The sequence below is a fragment of the Lathyrus oleraceus genome, chromosome 1 (genome assembly GCF_024323335.1).
Source record: "Lathyrus oleraceus cultivar Zhongwan6 chromosome 1, CAAS_Psat_ZW6_1.0, whole genome shotgun sequence".
NCBI classification, from domain to species: Eukaryota; Viridiplantae; Streptophyta; class Magnoliopsida; order Fabales; family Fabaceae; genus Lathyrus; species Lathyrus oleraceus.
This window is the reverse complement of record NC_066579.1, coordinates 159,397,603-159,420,428: the sequence shown is the minus strand read 5'-3', so window position 1 is coordinate 159,420,428 and position 22,826 is coordinate 159,397,603.

Sequence of the window (22,826 nt, the reverse complement as noted above, 5' to 3'; positions counted from 1 at the left end):
GGATCGTATATATAATATCTTGATGACATATCTCTAGATTAAAAATATTTGAAGATCAAGTCCATCTCCTTTGGGGAGAATCATGGCTTTGTTACATATTTGGGATCTTCTAGTGCCAATTATCTGAAGCGGAGGAAACATTATATTGAAAATCGTATATTAAGCGGAGGAAGAAGTATATTAAAAATCATATATTTATTGGAGCGACTAGTAAATTAAGACAGGCATAATATCTTTGGTGATGGGGGATTTCTTTTGAATATTACTGGGTGTTTCAAATTTATTATACAAAGCTATTGATTAATAATCATCATTATTTTTTTTATTTTATAGATAAAATAAGTTATTTGAACACTATGATTCAAATAAAGAAAAGGTTAAGATGCATATTTTTATCGTCTCTCACTACCATTATGCAACCCGGCCCCTAATGGAGAATTTCCATAAACATTCCCCCCAAGAGTCGGAACCCTTAACGGTTCTTCTCCCAGAGCATCCTGGGCGAAGGGGTCCTCTACGACCCTGAGGTGACAATGTGCAAAGGTCCCATCGTCGGTTTGGGGACAAGAATATTCTCGGGTCTTTACCAAGAACAATTGGTGGAAGTACATAAAAAGGAGAATGAGTGAAGAACATTTCATTGATAAACATGCCTCCAAGATACCTCAAGAAGAAACATCAATATCAGATAGGCTAGACCTCAAAGGAAGCTCTTATTTCCCACCAATTATCAAACTTTCATCGTCCCTTGCTAATTTAGGTCTTAGAATGACTTGGGAACTTCAACCTTATTGTCTCCGAAGGAGATTATGCTTATTTTGCTTGCAAGGGAAAGACGACACAGTGATAGGAGGTGGAGGAAATGTCTTACCTAATGCGTAGGGTCATTGGGAGTCTTCAAAGTGAGAAGGAAGCCCTCAAGAACATGTCAAAATAATTACTATTGAAAGGAATAATCTCCTTAATTAGCTCACCAAGTCATGGAAACATTTGAAAGAGGTGGGTGATGTTATGCATAAGTATGGGTCTTCATCTACTTTGGACATGAAAGATAAACAATTGATGTTGATGATTAAAGAAAAAGAGGTGACCTTGAATGGTTTTTGGAAGGAACTATTTCACGAGGATACCACTCTAGCCAATGTCAACAGGGCCTATGATTCTTCTCACAAAATGGTGGGGGAGTTGGAAGAAGCTTTGTGTGAAGCTCGTAAGAATTTTGAAGTGACTCAATAGATGTTATAGGAGACATATTTTGAAAATATCTACTTAAATAAACAATATACAAAGTTCGTTGAGACCAGTTATTCCGTCATGCAGGCTTTCTTTGAGAATACTTTAAAGCAAGTGGAGTTACTTCATCCTAGGATAAATATCTTGAGGGATCAAATTCATTTCGAACAGGAGATAGTAGACGAAAAGGTGTTCATTCTTGGGGAAGACCTTGTCTCATATACTTATTTTTAATATCTTAATTTTTTGTTTTTGATTGTCAAGTGGTTGTCTTGATTTGTTTTCACCTTGCATGATTGGTATTGGCTTTTTTCCCATTTGTAAGGGTATTGACAATAAATCAATTTTTTTTCTTTATTTTTGTATAAAGTATCTTTATTTTATACATTAATGAATGCACTTTATTTGTTTTTATGGATGAAGTGTATGACTTTTCGTACCTATTTTTCCTTTTGAGATTGTGGAAATTCTTTGTTGTGGCAGCGTGGCATATTTTCTCTTTGTCTTGATTATCCTCATTTAGGAAGGTGTTGTGTAGTTTTTATGAGATCATGCTTGATTGATTTATTAGACGTCTTTGAGGAGAAGGCCTGATAAAAGCTATGGTCCTCTTCCCTGCCACCAAGTGAAGACTTGCGTCAAGGTCGGCATAAGGGGCATCACCTCTTGCGCTATGGAATTGCTAGCTATCAAGAGGGGTGATCCTAGAACACCATTTTTGTCTTCAAGGTCTATGGCAGTTTTTATAGTGTTTCATCATCATGGTCGAGGTAACGCTTTGATTTCACATCACCTTTGCATTTGAGGTTTATGGGTTTTCAGCATAGATTTAGGCCTATTCGAAATATTGGAAATCACATAATGGAAATGAATTAGTTGCAAAAAATATTTCAATTAGGTATATGTTTTTAATTGAGAAAAGGGATCCACGTGGGGTTTTCATGGTGTGGGGAATTTGGATAGTTTTAGGCTCTCGTTATCTAGTGATCATTTTCTCATCACTATCTCTTAGTTGTATGAGGAAATCGAGGTGGAATCTCCTTAGTTCAACTTGGATAATATGTTTTGTTGTATATGATAGTTCTGCATCGACCCTTGATAGACTTCTCATCCATATAGTAAATTGGATAATATTGATTTTTACTTTCTATTGGAACATATTGGTTATGATAGAAGGAGGATTTTTTGGCTTGTGCTCATAATCGAATAAGGTCTCTTTTTTGGTGATGTCTAGGGGTGTTGTTCGAAAGAGCTATCACCTAGCCCATTTCCCCTCAGCTAGACGGATGTCAAATCCATGTTACGATGCAAGACTTTATGTATGTGATGGGCTCTTGTTGTGTTATCTTAGATAGTTGTTGTCTTGTTGTGCATGTTGTGGTACTTAGTAACACCTTAAACCTCAAAACTTATATAAAAATGTTTACTCGACAATTTAAGGTGTCACCAACGACAACCATTCGAAACTCATCATGACATTTGAAATTACGCAGCGAAATCAACATACTAAAATCTTTCAAGTTAACTTCATCAATAAAGTATTAAACTTTTAAAATACCAAGATCAACATTAACTCAAAAACATAACAAACGCATGTTCCCGGTGTTATACGATCAGAGCACTAAACCACTAATCTGTGAGAAAAACGATAAGTAAAATGAAGAGTAACTCCAACAAGCCACCTTCCACTCACAGCAACAACTATACTCCTGAGTATCTGCAAGATATCCATGACGGACAACATTAAGCAAAGGGATGAGAAACAACTTTAACATGAATAGTATAAAGAATGCGAAGATAGAGAAATACACAATATATCATACATCTAATACACAATCAACATCACCATAATCTCGCACTCATTCACAACAATATACAATTATATATATGTAATATGACTCCCAACACAATGTGACACTTATACATGTGGTGCCAACTAAATATTTGGTTCTCTCTGGAACCAGGTCCTCACTTCTGAACCCATGAGCCCCCTTTTTCTAAGCACCAAGTTCCCCCTTATAAGCTTAGGATAAGCCACTAGTCCCCCCCCCCCCCCCTTCTGAACCACCAAATATGTCTCTTTTAATGACATGACACGATGGTGCATGTCCATACAAATCAATTCAACAACAATAATAATGTTTACGGCCCCCTTCTGACCATAAATAACATGCATTGACACACAATAGTAATCCCCACTTCTGAATTACTGTCCACCAATAACAACAAATGCACACCAACAATACATAATTAATCACCATATAATCATGCATTCAACAATGTTAAGGATATTCTCCTCATGTAACAACATAAAACAACACCGTATTTATTCAAACCATAGAAGAAAACATGTACCTAAGGCAAGTACCATTAAATAACAATAATTCTAACACAATTAATTAATTACATTTATAATAATTTATTAATAAGATCAAGGCGGCCAAACAGTGGCCATTCATCACCCAAACAGCAGAAACATCTCAAAAATCTGAACAAACAGTCCAGATCAAGCAACAGGGACAAGAACGCCCCTTCTAACAACATGACAGGTAACCCGTCACCCAGGTGACGCACATCACCTTCCCATAACTCCCAGCTCGTCATCGTAATGACAAGCGGCATGGAAAACAATCTTGGAGATCATGACGGTCTCCCCGTCAAAGCGATGATGCATGCCCGCGTCTTAAGGTGCATGACGGGTAACCCGTCATCTGGGTGACGCCCGTCACCCTGCACCAGAAGGCAGAAACACTAATTTCAGTCATGGGAGTTCCCTTGATCTTCAGTTTTCGATCCCCAACACGCCTAGAAAACTATATCATTGGTTATAACATCATAACAACATAGAAAATCACATAATTGCACCATCGATTCACTAAATTCATCAAAAATCATGTTTATGTTCAACCCTTCAACAACTCTAACAATGGCATAAACACATATGTACAGAAACAGAATACTACACATGCAAATTAGTCACGAAAATGGGATAGTTACATATTAACTTATCAATTTTTATAGCCATTCATAATCAACAATAATTCATGAACAATTCACATAATCCTTAAAGAGAGTAAGGGTCTCTCTTCTCTACCCTGTCATGCAATCATGGTCGGTCCTTTGAAGTTGGTTACCTTGGACAAATCAAAAGAGTAGTACCACTATAATTTTTTTTAACAATAAATACATAAGGATAAAAGAAATAATTGGATAAAAATCACATTTTCATTTGACATTATGCAAAAAGAATACAAGTATGGATCTTTGAATCAATGTTTATAATGCATCAAAATACAAACCACTATAAAGAGACTTATTCTTCTTATTCTTATTCTTATTCTTATTCTTATTCTTGATCCGGTCTTTTTTCCTTTAAAATAAATTGACCAAAACTTTAAATTATTTAAATATCATTCTCTTAGCATTATTTTCATGCAAAATCATTAATAATTCGTTCATAATCAAGGTTCTTCAAAAAATTTATAAATAACACCCTTTTGAGATTTATTATCAATTTCAATTAGTTTCTTTCTTTTTCATTTTAGATGACCAAACAATTATTTTCTAGGCAACGATTCAAGCAATCAAAGAGATGAAACAATAGTACGTGATTTTGATTTTTAACCTTCAACTTAAATTCTGATCAATTTGTTCCAAAAGTCTTTGAATACCAAATCAAATTTGATCCTGAAAAGTAAAAATCAACATCAAAACTAGCATCTTATATATATATATATATATATATATATATATATATATATATATATATATATATATATATATATATATATATATATATATATATATATATATATATATATATATATATATATATATATATATATATATATATATATAATATATATATATATATATATATATATATATATAACTTTTTGATTCATTGATTGTTTGACACTTGCGGTAGACACTTATATTTTTTCAATTTTCTTGTTGAATTGACGGTCGACACTTATGGAACTTTTTTTTAAATAACCACATTTTCCAAATTAAATCCTGAAATAACCATTTTTAAAAAAAAAATACTGAATAACCACATTTCCAAACAGATGCGCCAGTTGACCTAGTGCATCTATTTAACATTAAGAGGAGGCGTCAGCTCCATTGGGGCATGCTTCCAAGGCATTGCATGGAGGCGCCAGCAACCATGGCGCATGTATGTATGTATTGGTGTATGCGCCAATGCATCTGGCGCATACACCTTAAATATTTTTTTAATTTTAAATGTTTATTTAACAATTAATTAAAAAAAATATCGATTTTTTTTTATTTATGTTATAAGAAAAATTATATGGAATTGACCAAAAATTCAATGACCGACCCGATTGAAACTCCCCCTTGTTCCACATCTAGGTGTGTTAGCCTGTCTTCGAGGTCTCCCACGATTTTCCTGAGGTGTTTGGGGTCTTTGAGTGCTGACATGATCTAATGGTGGCCGGTGTGAAGGTACAGTGGAAGGTTCAGTGGTATTTGATAGATGTGTCATCATTTGTTCCCAATAGCTGGGGGGATATGGACGCAAGTGCTAAATGACACATGCATGTGCCGGCAACCATTGTGCCTCCATGCAATATCTTGGAAGCATGCACCAATGGAGTTAGCGTCTCCTCTTAATGTTAAATGGATGCTCTAGGTTAACTGACGCACTTGTTTGGAAAGGTGGTTATTTTAGTATTTTTTTGAAAAAATGGTTATTTCAGGACTTAATTTGGAAAATGTGGCTATTTAAAAAAATCACACTTATGTTTTTCCATAGATTTGGAGAGATTATAATTATATTGAGATTTGAGAATTAGAAAGAACACAAATTCATAAACTAGAGTAAAGTTTTGTGACTTTTGAGTCTTAATAAAGAGTTACAAATTTGACTTTTCAATGATTCATATTCTCTATATCATTATTTTAATTTTAGTGTTCCAATTAGAATCTTTAGTTGCTATAATTGTGGATATATTAATTGATTTTATTTTAGGAAAATTAATTGATTTCATTTTACTCTATATTTTGTTTAATAGAAATTACATTCATTTATTAATTTTGACTTTGTAGTACCCAAATAATATTGTTAGACAGTATTTTTCAATAAAAAAAATTCTAACAAATATTTTCATAATAGAAAATTTTCTTATAATATATATATATATATATATATATATATATATATATATATATATATATATATATATATATATATATATATATATATATATATATATATATATATATATATATATATATATATATATATATATATTGGTGCCTCTAAAATTATGGTACCTATGGCTCCCACCCCGCGAGCCCGTGCTTAGGGTCACCGCTGCATGCAATATACCCATATCAAAGTCCTTTCTCCCCCTTACCTTAGATTCCTTGCAAAAATTCAGAATTGATCAAGGTTGTTCTTCCCTCTTCAAGCCCTAACCTTGTTCTTGCCTTTTCTCTCTAAATTTTGTTTTCACATACTATTCCTCAAAGGCTCCACTAACTTTTCCATTCATCCTTAAACCTAGTTTAATCTCTTAAAAATTACACCAAGCTCAACTCTTCTCATTTAATTCACCACTACCCATATTTTCTCTAGTTTTTTACTTTTCACCCAAAAACCTCATTTTCCAATTATTTTTATTAAAATAATTATTTATTCTAATTATTTCTAATTATTTAATTTATTCTAATCCTTCTACCACCCTACAAAGGTTCTCACTACACCTCATCAATGCTCCACATACAACTCACTATACATGTTTAATGAAAAGTACACCAAATACCAATTAATTAAATAAAATATGAATAATTTGATTAAATAAATTAATCAAATTTTGGGGTGTTACATACTTCACCTTGAATGACGGAGGAGGAAATAATATCCAGAGTTGTAGAGAAATGTCTTCCCAAGATGCAGTTGTAGACACTTTTAGAAAGGATCACCATAAACTGTAAGTCCATTATTTAGATGTCCCTTCCTTCTCTGAAAGTGACCATACTCTCTATAAAACCATAAGGGTGGGTTATTTTTATATTGAAGGCTTGGATATCGAAGCCCATATAGGGTGACCATTTTTCTTTTTTCAAGCCCAGATTCTCAAAAAGCTCATCATACATGATGTTGCACGAGATTCTTCCAAAAATGTGAGTCCTTGATATGTCAAAGTTAGACATGGTCGCCTTGATCACTAGTTGGGATGCTACCTACCTTCTTGCTATCTTTAAACCTTATGATGGATCTCTCTGACTTCTCATCGAACAATGCATCTCCCTTAATCTCTAATACATGTCTGGGCAATAATGAGTTATATTTGATAGCTTTGATGTTTGACCAACACTTTTCACACAAAACTAAGGTGTCATTAGCAAGTTATAAGTCAGAAATACAAAGATCAAATTTTTTTCCGATTTGGATCCCTTTAAACAAGCTAGCCTCCAATGAAGATTGAAGGAAAACATTTAAACCTTCAATCGCAATTAAATAAATCTGAACCTGTCAAAAACCCTTCTCTAACTTGAATTATGTCGTAGGACTTATGTTAACTAAATTTGAATATATTATGGTTCCAACACATTCCACCACCCAATATATTCGATTCTAAAGAAATTTCATCTTAGGCATCACTGAGTCTACATAGGCACACTCAACAAAATTGTAAGACTTCTCAAATCCTACCTTAAATAATAAGAGCTCTTTCTTGGGTTTCCTATCTATCGCGCCGCAAAAATACCTGAGCGCATCGCACGCTCGAAGATACAATATAGTCGCCACTGAACTTTGTTTATTTTCGAAGGAAAGGGAAAATATCGATAAAACCCAAGGGAAGAGAAAAATGGTAAGGAAATCGGTTATGCAAGTGGAAGGTATTAGCACCCTTCACATCTATTGTACTCAACAAGAACCGTTTTAATTGTTCTTTGCGCGAATGGGTGTTATTATCTAACGGTTACTTGCGATTAATTTTAAAGATGAAAAATAAGTTTATTAATTAATGTGCTCTCCAAGTATTCGAACCCTCATGCCTACATTTTCTCATAGTGCAATGAGAAAATCATAGCTCCATATTTCATGATAGAAAATACGGATGTATTATTTGTTTTTAGGGAATAGTTATAGTCGTATCCTATAAGTGTGTAGACGTTAGGTGATTCTGATCCTTGTTCGGATGCTCTAAGCTTTTACTATGATTGCTAAGGAACATATTATAACGGTTCTTTTATGAAAAGAAAGAAAATTATTTTGAAAACATTTGTGTGATAAAAGAAAGAGAAAGAGTTAATTGAATAGAAAAGGAAATAGTTGCTTGAATTAGGAAAAGAAAATTGCTTGAAGTGTAAAAGAGTTGTGAAGTAAGGAGAGTGTTACTTGGATGTGGTGAAAGTATTGCTTGGACCATGATTTTTTTTTAACCCATAGGGTGGGTGTGTCAGAACCAAAGAATGTGCGGTGTTAACTAATAGATGGTGTGGCGAATGCAGAATTGTAGGATTTTGCCTAGATCCATAGATCAGGACCTACAAAAAAAATGGGTTTCAAGAGCATGGAGATCCACGTGGAAGTGCATGCGGGTTGCTAGAGCACATGGATCTACAAGTAGATGCATGAAGGTTGCTAGAGCATGGAGCTCCATAGGGAAAAATAAAAGAAAAGGGTTTGCCAGAGCACAGGGCTTCACATGGAAATGCATGAGAAGGTTTGCTATAGCATGGAGCTCCATAGGAAAATATATGAAAGTTTCCAGAGCATGAGGCTCTACAGGGCAATGCATGAGAAGGGTATTGGTTCAGAAATGGGTGTTTGACCATGAGGTGCTCAACCCAAAGAATGCATGGATGTCAAAAAAAATGTGTGTTTGATTTGAAAGTCATTTGATTTGAAAGTCATTTGATTTGAATTGTACTAAATTCTATGAATGAAGGCAAATACTTTGAGCAACTGGGTCAGGTGTCCCGTATCCAAAGATATTTAGGATGACGATAAGAATACTCCTTCTCATCCCTTCTCTAATACTTAAGGTTCATGGCGCACAACTCACATCATGATTGACAAGTGTTGAAGAAGAATCTATTTTGTTATGCTTGAATGATGAAGCAGTGATCCAGTCTTGATGTCCAGAGTCTCTAAGGTTTACATGATGTCTTGAGTTTGAGTTTGTCTTGAGAGATCCAGTATGATGCAGATATAGATGTATAATCCCATCAAGTGATCAAGAAGCTCATGATCACTTGACTGGATAGGGGAAGCAGACAAATCAAGTTATTAATTGATCAAAGATGACTTTGATCAACTAATCAATCAGAGACATGATCTGGATAAGAACCACAAGCACATTTTATTAAGGACTAATGCAAAGAAAATAAAAGACAATATGCCTACCAATTTCTAAATAATTAACTAAAATTAAAAATTAACTAATTAAATGTCAATCAACATCTAATATTAACATGTATGTTGATTTCTAAAAATCTAAATGGACAACGCTTTTCCTAATTCAAGCAATATTTTCACAAAATCCAACAACACTTTCTAAATCAAACAATACTTTCACAACATCCAACAACACTTTTCTCATTTCACATAACATTTCACATCACTCTCCTCATTGCATCATTTCTTCTACACTTCAAACTCCTTTACAATTTAAACAACTCTTTTTGCAATTCAAACAAGTTTTTTCTCATTCAATTCAAGCATTTTCTTTTTTTATTCAATCAACTCTTTATTTTCTTTTATAACATAAGTCTTTTCAAAACACTTTTCTTTTCTTTTCATAAAAGAACTGTTATAATTTGTTCCTTAGCAGACATGCCAAAAGTTTAGAGCATCCGAACAAGGATCAAAATCAGCTAACATCTACAGACTTATAGGATATGATTATAAATATTCCCTAAAAGCAACCATCACATCCGTATTTTCTACCACGAACTACAGAGCTCTAATTTTATCATCGCACTATGAGAATACGTAGGCAAGAGGGTTGGAATCCTTGGCGAGCACTAATTAATAAACTTTTTTCCTTTTTTTTCCTTTTTACAAGTAGCCTTTAGATAATAACACTCATTCGCGCAAAGAACAATCAAAATGGTTCGCGTTAAGTACAGCGGATGTGAGGGGTGCTAAGACCCCCCTGCATAACCAACTTCCTTACCATTTTTCTCTTCCCCTTGGGTTTTATCGATATTTTCCCTTTCCTTTTGGAATAAATAAAGTTTGGTGGCGACCCTGCTGTATCTTCAAGCGTGCGATGCGCTCATGTATTTTTCGCGGCGCGACACATGCTACCCACTATCTTCTCAAAGTACATCCCTTATAGTGTACCCATGAAGATGTCAACTAGATCAGTATCAAACAACGAAGGTCAAACACATGCAATCATTTATCGCCACCTTTGAACATACTCTTTAAAAGTCTCATTTGTCCTCTGAGTCTAATTCTGCAATTGTAATCTGGTAGGAGCCATGTTCATATTATATTTGTATTGTTTCAAGAAAGATTCAGAAAGATCCTTCTAGGACCGAATCTTATTACGCTTTCCAGTCCCATGTACCAGTCAAGTGAAGCCCCAGACAAGCTATCTTAAAAGCAGTAAATAAGTAAGGTATCATTAATATAGGAAGCCATATTCCTACAATACATCATGATATAGCTCCTTGGGTAGCTCAACCCTTTATACTTCTGTAGATCAGGAACTTTAAACTTTTGAGGTAAAACCAGATTTGGCACTAGACATAACTCTTTTGTGTCCACACCGTATGTAGAAAACCTTTAAATAACTCTAATGCGTTCATCTAACAATTGATAATCAACGGTATTATTTGGATTTGCATCGGGAATAGTTTGATTAGCACACTAGCCTTGAGGATAAACTTGAGAATTAAGAAGCTAAGGAGCTTGTGGAGTAACCTGAGCAGGAATTGGCAGAGTAGAAAATTGAGGAAACATTTGTGGAGGATACATTAACCCGGGATTAATCATTTGTGTGCCCAAATTAGCAATTTGACCATATTAGATCCCATATGGAGCAAAAGGTGCCCCATGGTAGACATGTTGAGGTACAACAATAGCAGAAGGTGCCCCAAGATAGGCAGGAGGCATTCCAGAGTTAACAAATTGAAAGCCTAGATACAGATATTGTGCAGCAGGTTGAGAAACTTGAGGAGGAATTTGCACATGAATGTGAGGACCCCTATATTCGAGCTAAGTCTCAGCATGTGCCTCGGCAGTTATAGGCACAGATTTCTGGTGAGGTTATTCTCAAGGAACATCATCACTATCAACATTTACGACCAAAAGAGAAAATTGATGAGGTATTCCCCAAGGGTGAACAACATAATTCTCATTAATAGTAGGCACCGACACGGACTGGTAAGTGTTAAAACAAGATTTGGTTTTGCATCTATACCTTGAGTTTTGATGATAACAATGTTGTATTTGTGTGAGAACAACTTTGGTACCCTAATGGTTTATTGTTTTGCAGCTTTAACAACCAGTTTTGATTCTGAGTATATGGCGTGCAACGTCATCCGTTTCTGAACATTGTGTTCCAAATTCTGCTTCTGCACTAATTATGAGAAGTTCTGAAAGATATCAAGTTGTTGCTGCAATGTTCTTTCCGCTTGTATGTTGATTCACTCCTGAGAAGTTTCTGAAGAGATATCATGTTGTTGTTATAACTTTCTCTCCATTTTTGCTTCTAGATGTAACTCTGATTGTCAAGCTTCTGAAGAATGGAAAGCTTCTGAAGTTTTGTTACTTAGCTGAAGATTCTAAAGATCTCAAGCCAAACGTTGAGGTTATCAAGGTTAAGACTGAAGAGTCTGAAGAGTCTAAAGATACTAAAGATCTCAAGCCAGACTACCAATGTTGTCAAGGTTCTGACTGAGGATTCTAAAGTTTCTGAATCCATTTGTATGTTTCTTTATTTCATGCTTCCTCAAATTTCATCAGAAGCCAATGAACTTGAAGATAAGATCAAATGGATACATGATCAAATAGTACATAGTACAAATCAATTATTCTTTCCACTGCCTGATATTATGGGCAAGGACAGTACTATACATCACACCTGTCGCTGAATTTGTGGGTGTATGATAGTATATAGTATCACTCATTTCACCTATCCAACAGTGGACAACCACTATATTTGGTTTCCCTGTTTTCCCCTCCAAAAGTCTATTTTCTTATGCTATATAAGTGGGACTTGGAGACTTGAAGAAAAAGTTAAAGTACTACAACAATTTGATAAGTCTATTTATTTATGAAAACCTATCAATTTTGTACGCAGTTTTTTATTTAAGTATTTGTTTTTCATTTGTGTAAATTTTGTTTGTGTATAAGCAACTTGTAACAAATAAAATGTTATTCAAACTGTTTGTTAGATTTTCCTTAAGGAGACTAGGGTATAGTCGGATCCTTGAGAAGACAAAGAAAGTTGTTCTTTGTGATTCCTTAAGGAGACTGGGATATAGTCGGATCCTTGAGAAGACAAAGAAGGTTATTATTTATGATTATTGTAATCAGTTGATTATAGTGGATTAAGTATTTGTATATAAGGCAAAATCACCTTGGCGGGTGGACTGGAGTAGCTTTGAGTTTCAAGCAAACTAGGATAAAAATACTTGTGTTTTATTTCTTTGTTATTAACTTTTTACTGGTGTTTTTGAGTTGGTAAAAAGCTTTTGTTTTTAAAACCCAATTCAAACCCACATTTCTTGTATTTTTCACACCTTCAATTGGAATCAGAGCTCGGGGTTTGATTGCGATAAAAGATTTATAAACACTTCATTGTGTTCAATACTGATCCAGTTTATGTGAGAAACAATGGTCGCTGTTAATGTTGTTAACAATAATGAAAGAGATCACTAAAGTACTAACCACCAATCTTTGATGGTCACAAGTGTTTACTGTGGAAATTGGTAAACAATCGCTGGTCCTCCCTGGTCTTAAAACGAAGGGTTACTTGCAGGATCGACCAGTTGATCCTAGGACATGTGCTAGTGCAAGTGAGACTTGTTCAAACTTCGACGAAATGACTTTATGAGGAACGACTCCCAACAAAGTGTCGAACAAGTGTAGGGTTTTTCCACACGAACGGTTTTAGACAATGTTATCGCCTATAGGTGACTCGTGACCGACAGTGCTATAACATTCAAAAGATGTATACTACGAACACGCTTTTGGTGAACTCAATGATCGTGATAGAGTCAGTGTCGACAGCGTAAACGACAACGTAAAATGATAACTCAAAAGCAAAAGAAATTAAGATAAAATGTTCAACGGGAACAATTGAAAAGTAGGGAAGTTGCATTGAAATAAATGTGGTGATTCACGTACATAACACTCTCAGATAAACTCTTGCTTCCTCGCGCTGGGAATGGGATGTTTTCTTACAAGTGATTTCGTAGTACAAAGTGAACACCTTTAGCCCCTTGTGGGATACTCCTATTTATACTAAACTAGAATAATCTAACTTCTTAGAAACTATCAGATGTTATGACCCACGATCTGTATAACCGCCGCACCAATGTCTTGCTAACTGCTCCACGTTATGGCGCTTTTATTTCTTTTGGAACTGCTATTTTGTTTTAAATTTCAAATTTCTCCCGCCCAGACGTCAGGGCGAAGCTGTCTTCTGCATATTTGATTAGAATTCTTTAAGTCCCAAAACCTCGTGTTGGTCGACATAATGGCCTGCCGACGGAGCCGTCGTTCCCTGTCGGCCTCGTCCTTTATTTTTCTCGTTTGCTTTCAACATCTTTCTACCTTTTGGTAGGGTATGATCCATACATTCATATGGCGTTTTCATTACTTCTGCTTTTAACCTGCCTTAGGAATATTTCGTGGTAACAACAAGTTTGATTACTTGAAAGATAGAATCGAAAGTTTCTTTCTTGGATACGATTTTGATCTTTGGAATCTTGTAGTCGATGGCTATGTTCACCCAGTTAATGCTGATGGAAATAATATAGCAAGAAGTGCTATGACAGATCAACAAAAGGAAGATTTCAGAAATCATTGTAAGGCCAGAACTATATTTCTAAATGCTATCTCTTATACTGAGTATGAGAAGATAACAAACAGAGATTCTGCCAAATCTGTATTTGACTCTTTGAGGATGACTGATGAGGGGAATGCTCAAGTAAATGAGATAAAGGATTTGGCTTTAATCCGGAAGTACAAAGAATTCAAAATAGAAGATGATGAAATTGTTGATACTATGTTCTCAAGATTTCAGATGCTTGTTATAGCACTAAAAGTTTTAGGCAAAGGATACTCTACAGCTGCCCATTTCAAAAAGATAATCAGAAGTCTCCCTAAAAAATGGAGACTTGTGGTAACTACTTTGAAGCTGGCAAAGGATCTTAATAGTATCAGTCTTGAAGAACTTGTAGTTATTTGAGAAGTCACGAGATTGAACTCGAGGAATATGAACCTCAGAAGTGAGGTAAATCTGTTGCTTTAAAGTCCCAGCCTGAGAATACAAAAGCTTATCAAGCTGAGGAAGAATCAGATGTTTCTGATGAAGACTCAAGAGATGATGATGAGTTGTCTCTGATTTCTAATAGGGTCAAAATACTCTAGAAACACAAGAAAAATGGGCAAGGGAAGTTCAGAAGAGGTAGAAGGACTATTGATTGTTCTGATTCTTCGTCTGAATAGAAGAAGCAAGGTTCTGGTAAAGAAGTTATCTGCTTTGAGTGCAAGGAGCCATGCCACTACAAAAATGAATATCCTAAGCTGAAAAGGACATAAGGCCTAAGAAGAGTTTTTTTAAGGCAAGAAGGGGTTGATGGCTACATGGGACAACTCATAATTAGAAGAAGAATATTCTGACGAGGAACTAGCCAACGTTTCATTAATGGCAACAATAGCTGATCCAGAAGGTTATGAAGAAACAGAAGACAAGTTATTGTCAAAATCAGAATCAAGCTCTGGTTATGAAGAGGTATTTTCTGAACTATCTCGTTCTGATTTAGAATCATGTCTCTCTGAAATACTGGAAAAGTACCAGAGTCTTCAGAATATGTACAAGGACCTTTAACAAGTCCAAGTAGTTGCTTATGAAAATTGTAGTGAGCTTAAGAAAGATATTTCTTCTCTAAATGAAAAGGTATTTTCTTTAGAAAGTAACAACTCTGCTTTGAAAAGTAAAATTTCAAAACTAGAGGAAGAAATAGTCTCAGAAGCTTCTACTACTGATTGCATCATTAGATATGACAAAGCATTTCAGTACTTTCTGGCTAAAAGCGTAGATAGAAGAAAATGGCTTCTTTGATCTATGGATTTAGAAGAAATGGAAAGAAAGGTTTAGGTTGTACAAAAATTATAAATCCTGACGAAAGTCATAAGGTAAAACCAAAACCTCTATATGAGCATTCCGTGCCTACTGGCATTGAGCTTGATGTGTTTACACAGACACAGAAACATACAAAGGGTAAGAACTCATTTCTGAAATCTAAGTATCATGCACAAGTTCCTCGTGATTATCCTTCTGAATAAAGATCCAAAGTTGTAAGAAACTCTGGGAAAACAAACAAGAGAGGACCCATAAAATGGGTACCTAAGGATAAAATAATTTATGTTACAGACATCCTTAGCAGCTCAGCTAAAACACCAATCGCGGTACTTATATAGTGGATGCTCACGACATATGATGGGCAGAAGGTCTATGTTCCATTATTTGGAACTTAAGTCTGGAGGCTTTGTTGGTTTCGAAGGAAACCAGAAAGGGAAGATCATTGGCTCCGGAACTATTGGTAACGGTAAACTTCCTTCTATTACTAAATGTTCTTTTGGTTGATGTTATGATGCATAACCTATTGTCTATTAGTCAACTTAGTGACAATGATTATGATATCATTTTTAATAAAAAAGTCATCTAAGGTTGTTAGTCAGAAAGATGGTACAATCCTTTTTAATGGAAAGAGAAAGAAAAACATTTATAAAAGCAGACTTTCTGATCTTGAGAATCAAAATATAAAATACTTAATGTATGTTAATGAGGATCAATGGGTATGACACATACGTTTGGACCATGTTAGCATGAGAAGTATTTCTCAGCTAAATAAGCTTGGATTAGTCAGATGATTACCCAACCTGAAGTTCGCTTTAGATGCTCTTTATGAATCATGTCAGAAAGGTAAGTTTTCTAAAACATCTTTTAAAGCAAAAAATGTTGTGTCTACCTCTAGATTGTTAGAACTTCTGCACATTGATTTGTTTGGGCCAGCGAAAACTACCTATATCAATGGTAAGAAGTATGGATTGGTCATCGTTGATGACTATAGCCATTGGACATGGATAAAGTTCTTAAAACACAAGTATGATTCACATTATATGTTCTATACCTTTTCCTCACTAGTATAAACAAAAATGAATTGTAAAATAGTCAGAGTCATAAGTGATCATGGTGGCAAATTTGAAAATAAACATTTTGAAAATATTTTCTATACAAATGGTATTTCCCATGATTTCTCCTGTCCTAGAACTCCATAGTAAAATGGAGTTATAGAAAGGAAGAATATGACTTTATAAGAAATGGCCTGCACCATGATCTAAGGAATTGATATGGCTAAGCCTTTCTGGGCAGAAGTAGTTGACACAACTTATTATATTCAGAACATGACTTCTATTAGACCTATTCTGGGTAAGACTCCCTATGAATTATGGAAGAACAGAAAGCCTAACATTTCTTACTTTCATCATTTTGGCTGTGAGTGTTTTATGTTAAACACTAAAGAAAATCTTGGCAAGTTTGAATCTAAGGCACAAAAGTGCTTATTGTTAGGATTTTCTGAATGCTCTAAAGGTTACAGAGTCTTTAACGCTGAGACACGAGTTGTAAAAGAATCAATTCATGTCAGATTCAATGATAAGCTTGACCCCGAAAAGTAAAATCTAGTTGAGAAATTTGCAGATATGAAGATTAACTTCAAATAATCTGAAGATAAAAACTCATAAGGACAAGTAAAGGACGTTGAAGAAAAAGACTCAGAAGCGACTCAACCAGAAGAAATTGTTGGTTCAACTCATCAGAAGAAGAGTAGATTAAAAGCCTCTCATTCTGAAGAATTGATTCTGCACGATAAAGACGCACCATTCAAAACTCAATCTTCAATCGAACCTTCTGAAGAAACTCTTCTAGGTTTGGTATCTCTGATAGAGCCCACATTTGTTGATGAAGCTCTTCTGGATAATGAATGGATTCTGGCTCTGCAAGAAGAACTGAATTAATTCACCAGGAATGACGTTTGGGATCTTGTTCAGAAACCAAAGGGTTTCCATGTCATTGGAACCATATGGGTTTTCAGAAACAAGCTCAATGAGAAGGCGAAGTCGTCATAAACAAGGCTCAACTGGTAGCAAAAGGTTATAGTCAGCAGGAAGGTATAAACCATACAGAAACCTTTGCTCCAGTTGCCATGTTAGATTTTATTCATCTTTTAACTTTATTTGTAGTTAATCATAACATCATTCTTTATCAAATGGATGTTATGAGTGCATTCTTAAATGGATACATTTTTGAAGAAGTGTATGTTCACCAACCCCCTGGTTTTGAAAGTTCGCACAACCCACATTTTTTTTAAACTGAAAAGGTCCTTATATGGTCTGAAACAAGCTTCTAGAGCTTGGTATGATAGACTAAGTAACTTCCTTTTGGAAAATGATTTTACCAGAGGGAAAGTGGACACAACTCTTTTTTGCAAAACCTTTTAGAATGATATTATGGATGTACAAATTTATGTTGATGATATTATTTTTGGTTCTACTAATGCTTCGTTGTGCAAGGATTTTGCTAAGCCAAGGCAAGCAGAATTCGAAATGAGTCTGGTGGAAGAACTCAAGTTCTTTCTGAGAATCCAGATTGATCAACATTCAGAAGGAGCGTACATTCATCAGAGAAAATGTACAAGGGAACTTCTGAAGAAGTTTAACTTGTCAGAACGCAAGCAAGCAATGACTCCAATGCATCCTACATGTATTCCGGAGAAAGAAGAGGTAAATAGTAAGGTAAATCAGAAGCTACTCAGAGGTATGATAGGCTTTCTTCTATATCTAACTGCTTCTAGACATGATCTTTTATTTATTGTATGCTTATGTGCTCGCTTCCAATCAGATCCTATGGAGACTCACTTAACTATTGTTAAGAGAATATTTAGGTATCTGAAAGGTACTACTAACCTTAGTTTATTTTTATAGAAAATCAAGTGAATATAAATTAGTAGGCTATTGTGATACTGATTATGCTGGAGATAGAATAGAAAGGAAAAGTACTTCTGGAAGTTGTAAATTTTTAGGAGACAATCTGATCTCGTGGTCTAGCAAGAGACAGTCAATAATTATGCATTCAACAACCGAAGCTGAGTATATTGCAGCTTCTAGATGCAACGCTCAGATACTCTAGTTGAAAAGTCAACTGGAAGATTATCAGATATTCGAGAGTAACATTCCTATTCTCTATGATAATACTTCTGTTATTTATTTATCTAAGAATACTTTCCTGCACTCTAGGGCTAAGCATATTAAAATTAAATATCACTTTTTCCATGACTATGTTCATTAAGGTATTTTTCACTTAAAATTTGATGATACAGATCATCAAATGGATGATATCTTTACAAAATCCCTTGCTGAAGATAGATTCGTTTTTATTCTGAAAAACTTATTTGTGGATTTTTGTCCAAAATGAAAAGATGAATTTAAGAATATTAAGCTCTCAGAACTCTAGATAAGGTTCTGAGAATTTATTTGTTGATTCTGAAACATGAGCTTTCTAAAGTGAGGAAGTTTCATGAATCAGAAAGGTTCTGATTAGAAGCAATCTTATCGATTTGTCTTCTTGATTCTGAACAGTTGTTGCATTAAATGCTTGTCCTATTTTTTGATATTATGTGGTTCTAAGTGGTGGCAATTGTCTCACTTTCTGAGAATGTTTGATGATAACGTGACACATTGGGTTTCATATTTCTTGGAATTAGGTTAAAATCTATTACACTCCCCCTCATGTCTATGTATTTTTAACTTGTCATCTTTGCAATTTTTTATTTATTTTTATATTTAAACCCACTTCACTCACATTTTCACACTACACGCACTTTACTCCCACACTTTCTTCTTTCAAACCTTCAAACACTTCTCTGCAACTGTTCATCATCACCTTCAACATTCAACAACGGCTGCTCCTCAACAACAACAATCTCCTATTCATCCCGTTATGGAAGGGATCCCTGAATTAACTCTCATCATCCCTATTGATGAGATTATGGTTCTTTGTGAGACCATCGTGGACTTCAAAAATCTAAAGGACAATCACTTTGATTTCTCTGAGACTTTGGAATTCCAAGGGTGGAAGGGATTTTCAAAAGATTAACTAGTCTTATCTATCCAGTGCTTGTGAAGTGATCAGTGCATTTTGATACATATTCTTCTATTATTCTACTTAGGCAACTCTATAGTTTATTCTATTATTTTTAATATTTTAATGTGTTTTTATATTTAAGTTTATTTTTGGCTTTATTTTATTTTCATACTTTATTTTCAGCCTAAATAGTTATTTGATACCTTGTTACTATGCAAATCATAACTTGAGCTACAAGGATCAAATTGATGCGTTCTAATATGTGTTAGGAAGCTAATAGGATAAGCTAAAAGTTTCATGTTGAAGTTTGAAGCTAATTTGGAGAGAAGAAGGGTCGAATAATTCGTTTTATTTCCATACATAAGAAAATACTTAGTTTTTAGACCGATTTTGTATTTTTTGGGGTCAGTTGCAATTAGGCATGAATTCCTTTGATCTATTTAAATAACTTAGTAGTTTTAGGATTGAAGGATTCAACATTCATGAAATAGAGAATAGGGCATACGAATATCATGGAGATCTAATTACCAAAGAGTTGATCTGCTATATTCGAATTCCACTTTTAGGTTTTTATTAATTTCAGTTTAATTTTGAGTTCTTTTCAATTCTTACTATAAACTCGTTTGTTTAATTCGATAACTTTTGTTTGCTTAATTCGATTGTTTCTTATAGGATATAGTTGATTAAATTTGATTATTTATATGATCCTTAACTATAATCAGGTTAGCGTAGCTTTTTTGTTATCGTGTTTGATTAAGTCACATTTTCTTAATTCGCGTCAGCTTAAATCTGTTTGCTTAATTCGGAAATTAGGAACATACATAATATAATACCAATTGCGCTTGTCAGTGGGTATTGTAATCGAATGTGATTGAATTTACTAGGGAATTGAAATTATAAGAATCGATGATAAGTCAAAAATCGATACAATTGATTATCTTATTTATCAATTTTGCTTTCATCTTTAATCATCTTCGATTTATGTTTTGAACCTTAAAAAAATCCTTGTTTTCATTCGTTTGGTTATAACATTCAAGAGTCCTTGTGATACGACATTTATGTGTCGCTTCCATTTTACTACACTTTTAAACTCATTTTTGACCCATGTGTGACAACGAATCAAATTGACGTTGTTGTCGGGGACTCTTGTAGATTTTAATCATTATTATAGTCATAGGTGTTGTGTTTCAGCGTTCTTTCCCTAGCCTTCTTGCGTTCTGGCATTTTCACGTTTTAGCATTAAAAAATCTATTTTTAAGAAAATCGTCTCAGATTATTCCGATTCTTTGTCGATTCATTAATAAAAAATCAAGGATCGAAAGTCTCTATTTAGGAACTAAATAATGGACGCCGCCCTAAAAAACCGAAATTTCTTATTTTTCTATTCTTTATGATTTTATTTCTGTTTTGGTAGTTTCAAAAAATTCCGGAAAAAATCTCAAAATTTTTAATTGACTTTATTAGATTAATTTTCATATTTTTATTTTTTGTTTATTTTATTTTATTCGTTTTTTCCGTATTTCAATTGTTTTTGCTTAATATGGACATTATCGGTATTTTCCTATTTGTTGCTGCATTGCTGAATTAGTTATATGTTTTCTCATTGTTTGTTGATTTTTTTTTTATTTTCTATTGAATTTAACATGGCTGACCAAATAACTCTGAGAGAACTTGTTGCCCCTGATGTTAATTATAACGCTTTGTGTATTGAATATCTTATTGTCATTGTACCTTTCAAATTAAAATCTGGTTTAATACACTTGTTGTCAAGGTTTAATGGTCATGCAGATGAGGATCCGCATAGGCATCTAAAAGAATTTCAGGTTTTGTGTTCTACGCCGTTGAGGCCTAAAGGAATTACCGAAGATCATGTCAAGCTTAGAGCATTTCCATTCTCACTACAAGGTGGTGTAAAATATTAGTTATATTATCTTAAGCCAAATTCTATTACAAGTTGGAATATATGAAGAAAATATTCCTAAAAATATTTTTCTCTGCTTCAAGAGCTTCTTCAATCAGAAAAGAAACATGTGGTATTAGACAAGTTGGCATGGAATCATTGGCTGAATACTGGGAGAGATTCAAGCAGTTAGTGTCGAGTTGTCCTCACCACCAGATTTTTGAACAATTATTAATACAATACTTTTATGAGGGATTACTACCAATAGAAATAAATATTTTAGATGTTGCTAGTGGTGGATCACTTGTTGATAGAACTCCAGCTACTTCCAAATCCTTGATTGAGAACATGTCACTTAACTCCCATCCATTCACAACAAGGGATAATCATGTGGTCCAAGAAAAAAGTGTGAATGAGATTCAGGTTTCTTCTTCCAATAAAGCTCTAGAAACCAGAATTGATGAACTTACCTCTTTAGTGAAACAGTTGATGCTATCCCTGCCACAACCACCACTGAACCCTCCCCAAGTAACCACCTTTACACCTTCTGGACCTGACTTGAAGATCTTGTCAAGCAAATGGCTTTAAATAATCTTCAGTTTCAACAGCGAACAAATTCTAGTATTCAGACTTTGCAAACACAAATTGGACAACTTGCCACTTCAATGAATTTCATGCAAAAAAACTCAAGGATCGAACCAACTACCTGCCCAAACAGTAGTTAATCCAAAAGGCCCTAATGTGAGTGTAATTTCCTTGAGGACCGAAAAAGTTGTAGAACCATCCCCAGAAAAAAAAAAAAAAAATTGTTAGTGCAACACCTAAAAATAAACTTGAACCTTCTATTGTTGTTGAGGCTGAAAATGAGTATGTACGACCAATCACTTTCCCACATAGAGTACTGAAAAATAAGAAGATTGATAAGAAAGAGCATTCTGTTTTTCAAATATAGTTACTTTCTGAAGTTGTTGATGAAGCTTATTCTGATTTGTTTTCAGCTGATTTTCCAACTTTTTCTGGTTTTGATGATATTTGCTCATGTGATGATTATACTAATACTAACCTTTATGTTGTTTGTGTTGAGATTGATGTTGCCTTGCAGGGTGCCAGTGTAAATGAAGTTGTTTATGCAGCTAAAGCTCTTGACATTCCGGCTTCCCCCAATATATTGTTGTAACACCTCAAAATATGCCCTCCTCTCTTGGGACTAGTTTAACATATTGCATATCATTTTTAGGTCATTAGGCATTACATATTGCATATCATGTGGTTACATTGTGCAAGTCATCCTCCTAAGTCTTGATCAGAAGATAAGAGGTTAATATGCA